We start from the raw sequence: 19,474 nt of genomic DNA, 5'->3' as shown, positions 1-19,474 counted from the left end.
CCCAGAATACATGAACATATCCCTAAGGGTATGACACATGCATTTGAGGTTAAATTCCCTCTGTTGATGATGTGGTTAGTTTTATTTCACAGTGAGTTTCATTGGGCAGCAGGGCACCTACCCAAATTCCTGGGCTGCTCTCAGTGTTAACAGCAGAAATGCAGTTCAGCCTGGCCAATGTTGTATGCAGCTCTGCACAGGTGAACATTTTCATGAAACATTGCTGTGTGCAGGTGTAACAATATCATCCTCTAAATTTCAAACCAACCATAGAAAATTATCTCAGTTTTAGTGCCTAGTCTTTCTGTTATAATTTGTGGGTTTTCTTCCAAACATCTTTCTTGAATACTAAATCATAATAGATGACTAAAAAGGAGTTTGGGGAGCTTCTTATAGACTCACACAAACAAAGCATAAAATTCATCTAGTCAGTTCAGGCAGGAATTTATCAAAAGCATGTTCAGAACCTTTGTCTCATGTCTGTGTTAATCTACTCCTTTCTGAGTGTTTCATAGATCAATTCTGAATTTTGTGTTCCTGGAATGTATTATTATTGTTTTTATTATGTTTATATTCTGATTCTAATTAGAGATTGCAACAACAGCAGAAAGGAATTGGAATACTTCCTGATTTTATTGCTTTGAGGACAGATTATCTCATTTTTAAGTGGAAAGCCATTTACATGAATACATGGTTCAAAAAAAGATAAAAGATTAATTTTAACACAGTATGTTTTAGGGGTTTTCCCAGTCAAGATGAGATCTTTTCAAACTAATATTCAACTTTAAATAGCTTTCAAAATGTATTTAAAAGATTCCATCAAATACATCACATAATTGCTGTCATAGAATAACAGTTGATAAGTAGTAAAATGAAAATATTTTGTCCACCTCTCATCAGGCTCTTTGGCTTCCTATCAATTTAGGCTGAAAAACATCTTTACACAGGTTCAAAAGAAGACTTAAACTCCACGAAGTGTGAGTTGTGATTTCATGTCTTATTACTGGCAATACGTATTGGTTTGGAGTTCTTGTTGAACAGGACACAGCATGTACAGAAAAGGAACTTCTTCCAGACACAGCAGCGGCACAACTGAGATGTCCTCTACCTTACATTTTTTTATATATCATACATGTACCATTCAATGGTTGGAATGCCATTCTGTGGATGCTGTTTTCATCATTTTTTTTTTCACCCTTTCATGTGCTTTCTTTTACTTTTTACTCCTACAGTTATATTTCAACATGAAGAAGAGTTGATTGAATATTCTTCAACAAAAAAAATAATTCTAATACTAAATTATACAAAAATCAAGACTTTATAAAGAAAAGAACTTTCATCTGAACTAGCTCATATCAGAGAATTGCTCTTCTCTGGAGCAGACAAAATGTAATAAGCACTATTGTTTCCGTTACAGAAAAAAACCCAAAGATGACTATTTCAATGGAACCATAAATGGAGAATAATGGGAATACCATTAGCCATAAAAGTACCTATTACTGATAACATTTCAAGCAGGACAGTATATTTTAAAGATTAATTCCAAAAACTGCATGCTTTCCATTTTATCTAACTCCATTAGCACAATCAAATATATTCCTGAGAGTTCTGAACAGGGAGGAAAACTAAAATTGTTATGGTATGCTGCAGTAAAAAAATACTGATGAGTTATACTGAAAATAACTAAATAAATAAAGTTTACCCTATTTTTTTAAATACTGCATTCAGTTTAGAAGTAACTGTTTTATATATATTTTAAATATATCACAGCTAATTTACTGCAAACCTTATGTGTTTTATGCTTATAATATTTTTATTAGTAAATTACTTATTTTTCACTAGAAATTGTGACTTTCAGTACCTGAAACAAATGACTTGTTCCTTTTGAAAGAGTTATTGAGAATGTCTTACTTTATAATTGTAATAAAAATATTAACACATTAAAAAGACAAAAATGACTGCTATCTGTTCCAATCCTGAGACTATCTCAGTTGACTAGACCACGTTGCTGATAACACCAAGGTCCTGGATTTGATCCCCATATGGGCCATCCACTTAAGAGTTAGACTTAATGATCCTTGTGGATGCCTTCCAACTCAGAATATTCTGTGAATATTCTGTGAATTAATAACACAATCTCCCTTTCTATAATATATACTTGAAAAGAAGAAAAAAAAGATATTTTGTCTGGATTTGAGGATTGTCAGTTTAGCTTTGTACATTTCAAACACACAGGAAAAAGGGCAGAGGAAAAACCTAAACTTTAGAACCCAGCTACTTAAATCAGTTAAAGGAACAGGTCAGGAAGGAAGGAAGTATCATATGAAGAAATCATATGATATTTAAATAGAGAAATATATTTCTATTGGGACAGGAGAAGAAAACCAACACTGCAAAGCAAACTCTTTTTAAATCTCATGCCTATACATGCGTATAATAAAATAAACTGCCTAGTTCAATAGATGTGAGAGTCACAGCTCCTCAGGGGCACTGATGCATTGCTTTAGTTGCAGATTTATTGAAGTTTCTAATAAGAGGCCAATCTCAAGGGGAAAAAAAAGCATTATGAGGTACCAGTTCTGAAGATATGTGGATTTATGGAGTTACATTGAGTAGAACATGTAAGCAAAACATTAGTTGGTTTTCACTTTGATTTTTTTAGGGTTTGTTTGTTTGTTTTAAATCCATAATAGGAAACCAGCAAATTTCATTCCATAGTGAAAAAGTCTGATTTTCTGAGTTCATAGTAGCCAAAGAAAATTCCTTATCATGTTATTATTTCAAGGGGCTGCAGTGTTTGCTGCCACAAAAGCAGGTTGCAGCTACTTCATTATGTCCCTGTTCCTATGGTGCACAACCATTACAAATTCTATTTGAAGAAGATAACCTGTAATACTGCCTTATAAACCTAAAGTACAGTGTTGGTTTGGCATGATGATTTTTTGTTGCTTAAATATTTTTCCTCTTTAATTGTAAATGTAGTTTTAGAGGATTCTAGAGAAACACCTGCTTAACGCCTGAGTTTCTCTACGTAGAGATGGAGACTGAGGGTGGAAAACCTGGATCCCTAATAAGGCCTTTCAATAATTGCTGTAACCGAAGGATTAACACGGCACACACATCCTTTGGCTTCAACCACCTTTCTTAGCGATCTATAATTTGAACAGTCCGGTTCTCACATTAAAGTTCTTCACTTTGAAGCACTGAAATAATCTCTTGTGTTTTAGTAAACAGAAGCTATTTCTAAAAGTTAATCATGTCTCCAGGCTGTGAAATTTTATGAACTTTTATCCCTTGACACTGAATTTTGCCTGAAATATTCATGAGCATTTTCATATTTTCATATGAAGCAGTGTGTTCGGTGTTTTTGCTGTTAGACATTGCTGAGTTAGTTTGGATTTTTTATATTAGTATAAAGATACAGGAATCTCCCACAGTGAAAAATGAAGGCATTTATTGAGATAAATTGTCTTTTTTATAGTGGTCTGATTGTTTCTGTACGAAAAAAAGAAGATTTTTTGCTCATATGCAGTTGTAAGCTAAACTAAACAAGATGTACCAGACGCCAGATAAAAAGTTTGACCTCAGTGAACACTGATAATAGCCTTTTTTAGATATAATAACAACAGATGAAATCAAATTTGACTGTATATGTAGTATACATGTATACATACTTACAGTGTTTGAACTGCGGCCACATCATCCTTTTTCCCAGGGTTTTGGTTTACTTTGGTTGTGGTTTGGGGTTTTTGTTTTTTGTTTTTATTTTTTATTTTTAACCATGACAGAAAATTGTTCTGGGTGGGCTTTTTTATTTCTTTCCGTAGGGGAAAAAACCTTCCTCATTGTGTCTGTTGGAACTCAACAAGAAGTGTTTCTTCCATGAAGTTCCTGCAAATGCTGAAGGGAAGTCTTGTTCAAAGCAGACTGATTGAGCTGTAATATTTGTTAATGATCACCAATGGGGGGAAGTCAGGAACAAAACCTAAAATTTTTGTAGGTTGTCTAACCTGTAGGAAAGGTAGTTTCTCCATCTGAACGTCCTCAAGAGTGTCCCTGTTACCTCATGCCATGGTTTGAGATAGCCCCAAAATCCAATTCCCTACCTCCATTCCCCCTCCCACATCTCAACCCAATGTGAGATGGTTTTCCAGACAAAACACACCAGACTCCAAATGGGGAAAGGGAATATATTACAATGACTGTACAAATAAATACTATAACACGTTATACACACGATCACAACTATCTCTACCATGACATATAGTATTTACAATGGACCAGATCTCTTCTCCCCTCCAAAAAAAAGTCCAGGAGGGAAGAAGAACAGATCCCTTCCAGTCTCTAAGCGGGAATATCTTCTACAGCAGCAATCTGTCTTCTTCAGCATGCATGCAGCTGATAGCTGGATTTCTGCCAGCACTCACGAGGGAGTATCCAAGCTCCCTCGGCCCCTTGACGCAGGTAAAGGGGTCTTCCGTGGGCTTCATAACACCAGACAAAGGTCGTTCCACCACGGTCATATCACGAGCACAGGGGGCTTCGCGACGGTCTCGTATCTTCAGGAGATTCAAGCTCCTTGCAGGGCTTCTGTGCCCTGCCTCAGGCCGTGAGCTTCTCCGTAGCTTGCAGCAAGGGAGGGCCACTAAGGCCAACCTCCCACACCATCCTGGCTCAGCTCCCAGGACAACTGAGCCTCTCAGCTCCTCTCCCTCTCCGGTGCTGCATGTCCAAAACTCTTCTCCTTAATAGTCCATGTACTCCTCCTCTCTCTAGGAGGGGTCTCCAGGGGAGTTTGGGGGGTCTGGTTCAGTTCTTACCCCCAAAACCTCTGTCTCTCTGCTACCGGCTCTCTTTCTTCGGACAACACTGTGTCTCTCCTGCTCAGCTGTAATGCCTCTGCCACATCTTATCTTTTCTGGCTCTCTGCCACCGCTCCGGTCAGTGCAGTTCTGCTGCTGTTGCTGCTGCTGCTGCTGCCCAGGGTGGAGAAAAAACTCCCAGCCTTCATAGCTACAGACACATAGTCCATCTTAACACTGTTCCAAGTCTCCATAGCCCCCAGCTGGGGCTGGGGGGCCCCAGAGGCCTCAAGGGCCTCCGAGCTCCTTCCTCGTGGCTCTACAACATGGTCACCTCTCCTACAACCAAAACTACAACTCTTCTCTTCCGTTTGCTTGTGGTATGTTTACATTTTGCAGGAGTGCCCATTGGACAAAACTTCAAAACTTCCAGGGGTTACCACCCCTTGGGGTTTTACCATTTTTTCTTAGCCTCTGGGGGAAAACAAGGTCCAAACCACTACACCTCACTAAGAATTTCTTGCTTCTGTCAGGGAGGGGTTCTTGGCTGCGCACTGCCCTGATGATTTCTGAATTCAATAATATTTGGATGCCCCTACCCCATTTCAAGCTTTTGCTTCAGCTTTTCCCATTCAGATTATTAGCAGTATCCTTCCACTATGTAAGTCAGTTTTGAAACCAAATCCTGACTTTACCCACCTCCCAGGATAAACATATGTAATTCCCTTAGTGATTGGAGCAGCTGTGGAAAAAATATGCATGAGTGACTGCACAATAAGACAGTTAGTAATGATCAACATTTTAAAAGTATTTAAATTAATTTACTTATTTCAAGCTATAACAAATCAAATATGTCCTTAGCTTATCAGAAGGAAAGGGTCTTCATTAGAATAGCATTGATATAGGAAAGTAATGCAAGACAAAAAGAGGAGTTATCAGATATAGATTAAGCATTTCAGTATTGTCATGTTATTACTTAGTTTAATTATTTTTTTATCTCTGGAAGAAGACAATTGAGTGGGAAGTGAAAGTGGTAAGTATAAAATTGTTACAAATTTTTTGCATCCAAGTTTCAGATTAGCTTGCTTGAATTCCCATCAATTTGAGACAGTCTTGTTGAGTGCTATAGTCTAATTTTTAATCTAAAAAGAATAATTATTAATCCAGTTACAATAACGCTAAAACTTGTAATGCAGTTCAATCTATTCAGTTAAAAGGAGATAAATACAAACTTTCCAAGGATCTACTCCTTTTTTTGATGTTCTTATCACCTTTGCCCTGCCCTTTAGTCTCTCAAGGCTTACTCTGGAGGACTGAAGAAGCGCTGCAAGCCAAGAGGACTTCCTTTGTGATTTTCTCCAGGGATGAAATTCAGGTTCCCGAGCCTGTATGATTCAATGATTATTCTTTTGACCCTTTTTGCGGATGGTTGCAACATGAATCTTGCTTTTACAATTTCTGTGTCCCTGGATCTTGTGGCCACATCAGGGATGGCTCCCTTGCCTTAAGCACTGGCTAGATTCCACGGTTATCCCAGAGTACTTCATGCACAGCGAGACAGGGTGAATGTTTGACTTTGTATGCCAAGGCCAGTGGTAAGGGAGGAAAGAAATGCTGAGGAAAAGAGTGTTCCTTTACTGTACTGCCATGGACAAGTTGCCAGTGGATGAGCAACACACTCAGTTAAACACTTGGCCAAAACTGTGTGAAGTCAGTATTCATGTCTGAATTACAGGTGGCTTCAGGTAGATATGGGAACATCTCAGTTTAATCAAGAACATTAATATATTGTTTGTAGGTGTCCAAGTGGCTTCCTTAGTCAGTCGATTACTTGAAGAGTCCCATTATGGTGAGATGCCTGACATAAGGACTGCAGCTGCTGGCCAGAAACTGTCCATATGGAAGCCTTGGAGATTCTGTTTGTGAGAGACTGGGAGTCTTTAAATCTACTTTTAAAGTTCCCTATAACTATCTTTAATTTATTTTACTTTAAATAATTTTCTGTCCCAAATCTGTAGCACGTAATGAATTTCTGGAGAGCACTTTCCTCTTGGCCTTAATTTTGTTAAGCTCCCTTAGTTTTCTTGTGTGAAAAGTCCCTGCAATTCCATTAGTATGTTACTAGCTTTTCTGGGCTCTTAGTTCAGTTCAAACTCATTGAGCAGACTAACCAAAAATATACACGTTATTCTAGATGAAACACTAGCGAATGTTCATCAGTATTTTGTATAGAGACATTGATTCTTTTTTCTCTTTTCTTTCTTACTGTTATACTCCATTGTTTATTTAAAGTATCTTTAAATAAAATAAGTAAAGTCTCTTTTAAACTAAAACTACACATAAGATGAAAACTGATTGTGAGGGCAATAGAAGGAAATTGCAAATGGATGACCACTGCAAGTACTCTCAGGTTATACTCAGGTAGAATAATCTGTTATTCCTTTGTAGACAGAGAAAATGACACATTTTTATTTCTCTTCCATTACTGAAATGCGGCTTAAAATGCTTCTAGATAGTATCCAGATTTTTGTTCAGTTCATATCAGAAGAAGAAAGTGAAGAATGACCTGCATTGGGGTAGCTGGTTTCTGCTTAATGGTCTGAGTTAATCTCTCTGCTTTTGTGTACCCAACTAATTTCCTCAGAATTTCAACTTATGTATCAGAACAAGCAATGTGATTACTGATTTGATGCTCTGCTGATATGTAACAGTGTGTTGTCATCAAGACCAACAGCTTTGCATATGTGGATCTCAAAAATCTTCATCTTTTGAGACAGTTTGTTGTGTATCAAAATATTATGTATCAACTTGAAAGAATAATAATTTCAGTAAATTACTTACTTTCCACAGTCAGACCACTGTGCTACTTTATAGATACACTTAAATATTCTGTAGTGTCAGAATAATTATGTCTGAAACTCTGCATATAGGAAGAAGTGGAAGGCTTTAGGTTCTATTTGCATTATTCTTGCTCTTTTCTCAGAAATTTCTAGATTACTTGAGCTGACTGTATGTGGACTGTAAAAAAATCTGTATTTGTTTAAGGACAGTCATGCAAGACAATTTTTTTGTGTGTTTACATAAATGAACTATTCAAAATCTGGTTCTGGCTCTGTTATGTTTCTTTTTGTTTCAATTTGGCAGTTTTGTGACTTTTTAAATAAAACACAGACCTTTCCTTTCAGTGATGGTATTTCTCTTGCAAAAAGAAATCAGGACCTTTTGAAATCAACACCACTCTGTTCTATGAACATAGTAACATTAAACTATAGCATCTCTATTTGTAAATAATTGTTGACTTTTGTAATTAGACAGATAAAAAAGGAATGCTAGTTACACTAGAAGGCTGTGTTGTACAACACTGTTGATTTAGAAGAACTGCAGTATCACTGCCTTCAGAAAATGAAGCAGCTGCAATAAGCAAATAGCTATTTGAAGAGAAATTGGGACTAATGAATTGAACAGATTGCTTAGGACATATTGAAAAAGTCTACAGGTGGTAAATTTAGAATTAATTAAACCTTGCAGTAATATTTAAAGAAGTTCTTTGGACTTTCTCCTAATCAAGTGATAATTACTCTAATCCTGTTGTGGTTCAAAAGTTACCTTTAACAGGTTCAAAATTTCTGTCCCTAAAAGACATAGAAAAAGAACTTTAGATGTGATAAATTGTCAAGAGAAAGTAACTTAAATTTTGGGAGAAGGTAAGCCACACTTATTTCGGCTATAGAAATAAAATTTATTTCAAACTTTAATTGTCTTCACATATCTATGATTGTGTAAACCAGATATTTTATTAATGTATTTATGGGGAATTAATTTAGGTTATTTAGGTTCATAAAATGGGTTGTGTTGTTCATTTCTTTCTTTTTTTTAAATTTTGTATTTGACCTAATTTTTTTAAATTATTAAGTTTAGATTATTCAAAGATCATTTAGCAGCCATGTAAATTAACCTGTTAATGAAAATGCATTATGGTTAGGGTTCAGAGAGGCACAAAGCCTACAGATCTAGGTACACTGGGGCTGCAGAAGGTATGTCAAGGGGAGAGTGACACTGCACCAACATTACTCGCCTCAAATCTTTCTCATCTGGACCACTCACAAGACCTAAGCCTCAGATGCACCTCAACCTCACATCCAAGCTGCCATTAGGTTTAGGGTCAAAGACCTACAAATCCTACAGCTCCAGGGGTTCCAGGGCTAAAAAATACATTTTTACATTTGAGGCTTAGGTGCTGTGTGTGACCCAGATGAGAAAGGTTTGGAGGGAGTAATGTTGGTACAGTGCCATGCTCACCTTGGCATGCCTTCTGCAACCTCAGTGTCCCATGTGGCAGCAAAAAACAACTGCTATAACACCCCCTCCCTTTCATCCTACACAGAGAGTATGAAAGAATGTAGTTCAGGAGTGTTTTTTGCTTTGGAGATGCCCTAGCTCCTGGTAGAATTCTGTATTAGCTTTATGCTTGCTGGAGGGGGTTTTGGAAGCGTATTAAAGTAACCATTGGTATCTTGAATAGGCAAGAAAATACTTGTCTTCAGATTAACCTGTTTTGCAGATGTAGGCTGCCAGTATTTTTGAATATATGTAAGAAATTGTGACACTCAAAAAGGCAGTTATATGAACACGGTGTTTCTTGAGTTATGCAGGTTTTGTAACTACAGAAAAATTAAGGATACTGAAGATATAAATTTGGGACCAGTTAACAGTGTCAAGCACATGTTATTTCTTCCAGCCTTAAATTTTGGCTGGAAGGGTAAGAATCTTCTTAGGTAAATAGAGGCTGTGTTAAACAAAGTTTCAAATATAAAACAGGCATTTAAAAATTGAGGTCATAGTTCCAGAAACAGGTTTGAGATTATATTTTTAAAAAATAAATCCATTTTAGGTAGAAGGAATTTCATTGAGCTACATGTGATTTTTTTGTTTGTTTATTTCTTTCCTAAAGGAACAAATAAATTAGTCAAAGCTAAAATTATCGATTGATTTCATTGCGCAATAACCAGTATTTGTTACATAAGACTGTATGAAACAATTTTTGCACATCTAAATCTTGTGTCTTGAGCTTTGGAGTAATGATAATCTGCTGTGTGTACAAACTAGTTCTATGATTAGTCAAGCAGCTGAAGAGATGACAACTGCCAATGAAACCTGTTAACTAGAAGTTAAGAATAGGCATACTTACCAAAACTTACCATTATGTTTTTTCCGTTTTGTATCATAATTGGGAATAAAATGTAAAAGTAAGTATAAATTACTGATTTTCAACAAACATTCTTCAGTGATGAGTAACGAAATTTAAAAGTGAACAGAACTGAGCAAAGCAACAGCAATAAATCCAACAGCAATTTTTGCTGTTATTGGGAGAAAGGATGACTTTGATGCTATTCCATTAAATTTTTCACAAGTTTTTGGTTTTAGGTTGGTATTTTGGTTTTGTTTGGGGATTTTTTTTTTGTTTGTTTTTTTTCAAGTTTTTTCTTTTTATCAACAGTGTTTTCTAGCAAAAAACATTTCTAAAAGAAATTATCTCAGCCAGCAGACTACTTTTCTACTAAGTAATGATCCAGGCAAAGTAATCCATTAGTTCTGCTGTGACTCAGCCTTACATATAATCAGATGAATCATAGGTATTGATGAGAATGTCTTGCAGGTCTTTTTCAAAGGCCATGGTGTTACTTGAATTCTAGTCATTCACAAACTGCGGTCATTGATATTTTCTTCATGAACTTCAAAATGTAGAATGCAAGCTACTGAGGTTAATACTCTGGCTTCTTTCACTTAGTTTGCTAATTGTTGTATTTTAAGCTCATAAATGTCAGCCAAGCATACAGGAACACACACTCTACTAAAAACTTTAGAAAATGAAATTTAGACCATGTGTAGTACAAAATAAAGAATCCAACTGTTGCAGCTGGTTAGATTGCAAGTATGATTCATCTGGAAGACGAAGTAAAATTGTGTTCTGTACCAGTTTAGTTGCAGCTGCTGCTAATTCTATTGCCAGCTGTGTATCATTTGTAGCATAATTGAGGGTATGCTTTCTACACCTTGAATACTGTTATTTACCTAAGCCACAGATTTGAAGTTGTCTACACTTGAATATGCACATGCGTATCACATTTTAGAAAATGGAGTACTTGGGAGGATAACAAGATGGTTTAATTGCATTCATTATCTTTATCATAGTTTGTCTCTGGGGAAAATGCTACTCTAAATTTTCTGGATTGGCTTAAAGATACAAGTGGGTTTTATTTGTGGATTTATGTTTGTTTTGGTGTTGGTTTTTTGGTGGGGTTTTTTTTGAACTTCAGTTATTCTTAATAGTTGTGATACCTCTTTTATTTATTTTTCATTTCACCACTGTGAATTGCTTATTTATTTAAAGGTTGTGAGATAGTGGTGTATGAAATATTCCTACCAAAAGAAAAGGCAATTATGTTTGACTGACCAAGAAACATCTGAAGATAGTTTTAGTTTGAGGAATGCTACAATAATGACACATAACAAGTTGATATAATTGTGTTTGGAAATGGGAGCGAAACTCTGTGTAAGTGATAAAGTCACTTATATATTAAGTATATTAAGTATATACTTAATATTAAGTATATTAAGACTTTTTGACAAACTGTAATTTTTTATTACAGTACCAGAAGGTTACCTAGGATATTTTGTTTGTTTCAGTGAATTGATCAATCAGTCTAGGGAGGTAAACAGTTTTGAGTATCTTTTGGAAGAGCTGTAAGATTGAAGGAGAAGAAAATAAGTCAATATTTCACCTTTGTTGGTCTAGTCACAAGAAGTTGAAAACAGTTTAGAGAGATTTCCTTTTACAAGAAGAGACCAAGAAAAAAAAATACAGATTTTCCTTTTTTTTTCCAGAGTAGGACTGCTGTCATCACATAGAAATTGAATCCAGTAGTTCTTACTATTTTCTGAAACAAGCTGGCTACTCAGTGGTTATGAACAGTAATTTTCATTATCTGTTATTAATAGGATAAGCTCTTTAAGGAAATAAAGCAGTACATTGATAATTGCATGTAATTTTTTAAACAGTTTAGTGTGATGTTATGTGCACACATAATATATCAGTAATTAATTGGCATTTATATCATTACTGTACGTGAAAATATTTGTGTTGATCTCAAAAGTAGTATTTTTTTATTTAGAAAGAGAAGGAAAAGTGGGTTGTTTTAGGGTTTATAATATATCTTGAAAACATATTTTTTGCATTTATACATTTCATTCCAATGTGCTTTTCAATAATCAAGATTTTTCTTCCTAGATTTCTATTTTAGTTCAGTCATAGCTTCGGCTCAGTCATTTCTTTAGTTTCACTTTTATTATCATAAGTAAGGTTATGATTATAATTATCTTCTCCAGATAATTTAAAATACTTCTATCTTTATTAATTTTTAATTAAAAACTTAACATTCCAACTCAATTTTTTATATTATATCTATTTTTCTCCAGCGATGGATCAAATATACACGAAAAAATTTTTACTGCTAGAAAAGAAAATTAAACAAAAGTGAAACTTATTTATTATTGAAGAATTCAGACCAGGTGAAAGTATAGTCACTTAAGACTGTGAACTTGATATTGGCTTAGAGGAAGACAATCATTTGGAAACTATTCAAGTGAAAAATGCATCACATCTTTTCAGTTACTATGCATTTCTTACCTTGTACTTTGAATTATAAAATGAGAATGCTCTTCCACAAAATTCATCTCACCTTATTTGAAATAACTTATTTTACTTCAAATGTCCATGAAGGAATAAAATTCAACTAAAGTTTGTGATGCGGAAAATAAAATTGAAATAGATGACTTCAGAATAATCATAATGTAGAAAGATAGATTTTTTTCTTTTAGATCTTTGTGCTTTATTACTTTTTCTTTGAGGGACTCTTAGATCTTTACTTGATTTTTTTGGGGGGTTGTTATTTTACTTAGGACATTATTATAGGATTATTATTATTTGGATATTATATTACATGTGCGCCATTTCATAAAAACAGATACTGACTCATTAAAATTCAAATGATAAGTGATTAAGTTAATTTTTTAAACTAATGTTATAGGTCTGGGAAAGATTTTGGATTACCTATTGCATTTACTCCCTGTATGTTCCATGGTTATGACCATATGGTCTTATGGACGCAATCGTAGGCTTTGAATTTGCATTTTGTTTTCAAGTGTGCTAAAATTGTACTGACAGCTCAGATAGTTTATTTAAGCAAAAGGCCTGTACATATGGCAAGCATAGTGTGAAGAACGATTTCGTAACTAGTTCTCATGCACAGTGCTGCACTGAGCTCAATCAATCAACACCATCTTGGCACAGCGGCAGAACAGAATCTGCGTAGCTATTATAGTCCATCACTGTGTATTGTCCTATAATTTATAATTACTTTTTTACTACTTTTATATAAAATGAATTCTTCATCTACATTTTCACTGAATGCTTAGGGTACTCTTGGCTTATTTTCCTTTCTAAACGTCATTTAACAAGGCTGCCTGCTTCTATTTGCGAGTCCTTCCTGAAGTGGTTTGCCAGTATGTAGTGAAGGTGAAAGTACAGAAGAAACCTCAAAGGTCATTAGGTTTGTATTTATTTGTGTGGAAACTGGTTAAAGAATTGAATTGGGGGGTAGAATCAGTGTTCCCTTGAGGGGAGGACAGACAGGATAGGACTTGAGCATCACACATACTGTTTGTAGCAGTTCATCAACCAATCATCGTGTTTCTTCTAACTATCCTTTCAGTGCACAAATAGCTGCAGGCACAGCATGTGCAATCTTTTGTTTAGTAGTGGTGTGATAGGGATACTTGGGAACTGATGTCATTGTCATAAAAATAAGAACAAAGGATGTTTTCCTGTTTGTGAAACAACTTGTTCGTACTGTGTTTTTACTGATAACTGCTAATGTACAGGTATCAAAAAGCTTTCTGTGCTTTCATTGGACACACTAAGCAATTTTTAAAGAAAAAAGGCCTATAGGATTGGTATGCTATAGCAAATTTTGTATTTCTATCTAAAATAATGGACTGGTTACCTACTTTTTCTTCTGAAAGACCTTCTAAGTATGCATGCAAGACTTTTGGAATGAGATGTGTTTTCTTAAAATGAAAAAAAGTACATAACATAATATTAGCAAGAGAAAGATTGGAGAGGGAGATCAGCACTCATGAAAACCTCTAGGAATATGTGTCGTTCAGAGACAGGACAAGGGATGTGATATTGGGAGAGTAATTTGTCTTTGTATGGTTTGCCTTCCATGGCTGACTTCAGCTGCACTAAAGCATATCTGGGACAATAGGTTTCTGCTATTTGGTTCTGGAACCTTTTCATCTGTTGTGAGGCAATACAGAATACTGTAACTGTAGGTGTAACATCGTTCTAAAGTTTCTGGGAGGCAGGCCTAGAACTTAAGCTTCAGAAATTAAAAGGTTCTTCTGGCTCCAGCATGAGGAACAAAATATTTACCTAAAAATCATTTTTGCTGGTGAGTCTGGACATAGCTTTTATAATTGATGGAAATTCTGAGCTGTTACAGACATCTGTTTTCCTCCACTGACTCTAAAGAAGGTCTAAATGACTAGTTGATGAAGATATTTTAGAGGCAGATTAATCCATCTTCAATCTGTTAAGTTACTTTATGGAGACTGACAGTGTGTGTGTAAACGTAACCCTTATCAGGTTCTATTTTCCAAACCCTTTGAACATGCTAGTAATTATAATAATCTTATGAGTAAATTCAGATACTTAGTAAGGCACTTTTAAAATGTAATCTTATTAGGATGAACACAGTATAAAATGTGGGAACCATAAAGAAAAGAAAATGAATTATTAGAAGAATCTGATAAATTCACTCAAGTTTATTTTTGGTTAAGATTTGTACAGATATTTTTCATCATTTAAATACCAATGAGAACTTTGAGACAACACCAGCTCTAAGAAATCATTGTGGTCCTGAGTATGTGAAGGACACAGTTAACCCACAAACAGGGGGTACTGTAACGTAACCTGAGAGTTCTACATCCTTAGTAACACTAGAATGAATCTAGACTTTTATTTTACTTTTTTTTTAACAGATACGTATTATTTTTTTGAGATTTTGGTCACTTTTTTACCTTTTGGTCGCTTTCAGGGTCTTGACGTAAGAGAAGGACTCCTAGTATATTACTTTTATATGTTGCTCACTACCTTTGTAGTCCTTAAGATGAAAAGTGTCCTCTTTACCCTGAAGATGAAAGTTACTCTGCGTTGTTGTGTTCTTGCCCAAAAGGTTCTTATTCCATTATAAAAAATAAAAGAGGAAAACAGTAACAAACTCTCAGCCTATAATTTCTATATTCTTCCAAAGAAAATGAAGAAGTACTTCAGCAAGAACATATTTGTTTCTACCTGCTAGTATTATTCCAGGATCAAAGGAGGAGAAAGGCAGGAGCGATCCTAAATGGCAATTCTTGCAGCTCAGACTGTTAATTGAAAGGGATAACCAAATATGTTATCTCTCTACTGTCATCATTCCTGCTGAATTATCTGGAATAATTGTGAGTGGAAGTTGTGCGCTGTGTGCTCTTATTTCAGAGAAGATAGAAGTGCACAAGGATTTTAGGGAGACTATGCAAAAATGGCATTTTGGATGTTAGCAGTGGCAGATAGATATCGAGCTAGAAAGAGAACATATAAGTAGCTAATCTAAGTTTAATTTGCCTGTTTGAAGAAATCACTTTTTAAATGGGAGAGAGTCCAGTGCAGCAGGTGGTGGTGATGATAATTTTTTTCCCATGCTTTTTCCCAAATTTTTATGCTTTTCATTTTACGTAAGATTTTTAGTAAAGTTAGCTTTAGTAAAGTTGTCCATGTTACCTACCTAAATGAAAGAACACTAAAAGCACAACAGTTCCACTCAAAATTATCAGCATGCTGCCTATGTAAGTGTGGGAGTACATATTATAAAACATATGTGGGTGTATTTACACAGAAAACAGTTTGTTTGGCTTATTTATGTTTGTTACAAGATTTCACGTGGGCCCCAAGAAAAGAAATATTAAAATGCAAAAAGTGCTCTTTGCTAGAAGACAGTCACTGGCTATATTCTGTGCCTTTCTTGTACACATATCCTTCACAGACCAGATTGAGTAGTCTGGCTGAGGTGATAATTTATTACCTTACTATAATACTGTATATCTCTGAGGAGTAGGTCTTCAAACAGAATAATCCAGATAACTGCAATTGTTGCAAAACTTAATAGATAATTAAAAATACTTAATGAGTACTGAAGGCCTGATGGTTTATTTCTTCCTTACATTGTGCAGTTCTGGCACTTTTGCAAAATGTGTGTAAAACGTCACAGGAATTGAGAAGTGTCAGTAACTAGCTGGGTACAGAAGAAGTTCTTTATGCTTTGAAGTTCCCTGAGTGCTGGTGCAGCACTTTGAAAAATTCCTTAACGACTGAGTAGCAGTTCTTAAACTAGTGATTTGGGAGTCCCCTGCTAGCACACCAATGATTCAGACAGCAGCATTAATTCAGTTGCTTTAGTTTAAGTACTTCTTGAATGTACATAAAGTCTCACTTTATTGGGAATTGAACTAACTACCTGCAGTTTGAAAAGCAATAAGTTGTGCACTTAAGCAAAGGTGAATTACTAGTAAAGAGAAAAATTTTTCTCCTATAAAAGCTCTTAGCTGTTTGGGTAGAAGAGTGGTACAGCAGTTGTTGAAGCTTCACGTACTGAACCTTACCCATCCTTGGAGAGATCTTTTTTAACAATCCTCAGAAAATAAAGTGACTCACAGAAATACCATAATAAACACTTTTGAAAGACAGAAGAGGCAACACTTCAACACTCTTTCACAGATTCTTTAAATTCCCCTAATCTGTTTAGCAGCTGCACTCTTATTCTCTGACAGGGCCTTTAGAAAAAATGAGAACAGTACTATCAGAGTAGAGTCTACCTTCTGTGTTGATTTCCTACAAGTTTTGTTTAAATATTAAAAGTTTCTTTGTATGCATAGTTTTGTGAATTTGCCTCCCATGGGTTACACTGATAAGAAGACCATTTGATAAATACTTTAACAATTTTAGATTTTACTGTTCTCAATCCATCTCTACAAGCAGAAGGTCAGCCAAAAATATCAGGTCACTGCATGGATGAGCTAGGATCTCCTGAGCAAACTTGAACACAAAAAGGAAGCATACAGAAGGTGGAAGCAGGGACAGGTGATCTGGGTAGAATATAGAGGCGCTGTTTGAACCTGTAGAGGTGCTGTCAGGAGGGACAAGCCCACATGAAACAGAATCTGGTCAGGGATGTCAAAAGACGATGATGTACATAGGTGATAAAAGGAAGAATAGGGTAAATGTGGGCCCTCTGCTTAATAAGATAGGGGACCTGGTGGCATGGGACATGGAAAAAAGCCTTCAGAAATCTCAAGCCCTGAAGACACGGGAAAACCTGGAGCGCAGAAGTTATACTCGATGTGGAAGAGGATTAAGTATTTAATACCTGAATATTTAAGCAAAGTCGATGTACGTAAATCCATGGGCCATGACAGAAGATCATGTTTGACCAAACTGATCACCTTACATGAGAAAATGACCATCTTTGTAGATGAGTGTAGAGCAGTGGGGAGTCAGCAAGGTTACCTAGGCTTCAAGGGGTTTGACTTTCTTTCCTGTATGATCCTCATAAATAAGCTGATGAAGTATGTACTGGATGAACAGACAGAGTTGTACTTTAAACTGGCTAAAGGCTGGGCCCAGACTGTGCTGGTCAGTGGTATTAAGTCTAGTTGAAGGCCAGTAACTAGTAGTGTACCCCAGGGGTCAACACTGAGTCCAGTTCTTCCTAACATCTTTATTAATTACCTGGATGATGAGGCAGAGTTTATCCTCGGCAAGTTTGTTGATGACACAACACTGGGAGGAGTGGTTGCCAGGCCAGAGGTTGTGATGCCATCCAGAGGAACCTGGACAGGCTGGAGAAATACAGGAGACCTTCACGAAGTTCAGCAAGGGTAAGTGTGAGGTCATGGACCTGGGGAAGAACAAACTGAGGCACCAGTATATGAGACGGGCTTACTAGTTGGAAAGTGAAACACAAAGAAGGCTGATGATGTCCTGGGTTGCTTTAGAAGCATTGTTACAGATGAACTGTGTAACCTGCCCAACAGATTTGGACAACCTGAATATAAAGAAGTGTGTACAGGTAGATACAAAGCAATATAAAGCCAACAGATGAAGAGATAAAGAGATAACAGATAAAGCCTATGTGGGAGAAATGAATACACAGAAGATTCCATTGGTCAGAGAAGCATGGAATAATGGAATGTTTCTTCAGGAGTAAAGAGAAAACTATCTTAAATTTAAAGAAAAATAAGACTTTTCTCTTAAAAAAATATTTAATTTGATGTGGTTTTTTCTTTTTTTTTTTTTAATTTACATTGGTATAAATAACTTTGTTTTAACATTTTATGTATATGAATATATTTTTTCTCTTGGTATAAAACTAGTATCCTCCTAAAATTTAAATATTGCTTCTCATATTTCTGAGTCCATTCTAAAATGTCATAGTAGTATGGAGAATGTTTTCTTAACAATCAATTTAATTTTCTTGAAAAAAAGTCAGAACAAAGACTGATTTTGTGCCTGCAGATGCTGATGTGTGCTGTTCCAAACTGAAAAGAGAAAAGATAGGCTAGAAGAGGTAGAATCTCTGTTTCTATTCATATTCCTCCATCAGCTGGTGAAATCAGAGAGTGTACATTTGTCCAATAATATTAGCAGAAAGTAGAAAAATCTTTCTTCCCAGACATCTCTTCAGTGAGTGCTGTGTTCCAGGTTTATTGAAGGAGGCATTTGTAAACTTCAGAAATCCCAAATCATTCAACACCATTCAGATCTACTAAATAGTATACACCTCCTTTGCTGTAAAGAAGAGAAAGAAAATTCCAAGTAAAACAAGTGAAGCAAGTGAATTTGTGCTTTCTTAGAGGAAATTTTGTCTTTCACCTGAATTTCTTCCAAATAAGAAAAGACCACTTGCTGATACAGGCAGGATGGCATGCTCACTATAATGTAAGAATCTCACTGGTTCTGATTCTCTTTCTCCCATTTTTAGGCATTATACAATGTCTCTAATGAAACACTGTATCTATCACTTCAGGCTTGCAGTTTCTATCTACTTTGGATATATCAGATTGAAGGAGAATATTATTTCTAATTCATTTTCATATTTTTAATAATAAATATTTAAACCTTGCATAAAGTCTTTTTATCTGTTGTGATAGGCAGTCATTCTTTGTTTGTAGTATATTTCTGATTGTGGTATGCTGACATTCCAAGGATAGTTCTTTAGTATCACATTATGCAAGCCCCAGCAAGAATCTGACCCCCCTCATGGGCCAAAGAAAGGGAGTAAAAGACAAGGGAAAAAATATTGCTATTCCTTTTTGATAGGTTAGGAAACTGAAGCAAAATCTGCCAAAACAGCTCATGATCATACAGCAGTAAATGATTTATCAGACTATTAATCAGTGAGTTTTCTCACCTCAAAATTGTGTTCCAGTTGACAGACAAGTCTTTTTCTTTTTTCTTTACATGTTTACTTACTGTATTTTTGGAATTTAAAGAACATTTTAGTCAGAACTAAAAC

At 35.6% G+C, this 19,474-nt stretch overlaps 1 protein-coding gene across 6 annotated transcripts in view; it reads left to right on the top strand.

Moving 5' to 3' along the window:
- Positions 1–19,474, top strand: part of CDH18 (cadherin 18) — a 479,225-nt gene that overhangs the window by 164,782 nt on the left and 294,969 nt on the right. The window lies entirely within an intron of this gene.

This window comes from Pipra filicauda, unplaced genomic scaffold (assembly GCF_003945595.2).
Source record: "Pipra filicauda isolate LSUMZ 115617 unplaced genomic scaffold, ASM394559v2 scaffold254_size1108330_pilon, whole genome shotgun sequence".
In the NCBI taxonomy this organism is placed as follows: Eukaryota; Metazoa; Chordata; class Aves; order Passeriformes; family Pipridae; genus Pipra; species Pipra filicauda.
This window is presented reverse-complemented; position numbering and strand designations above follow the sequence as displayed.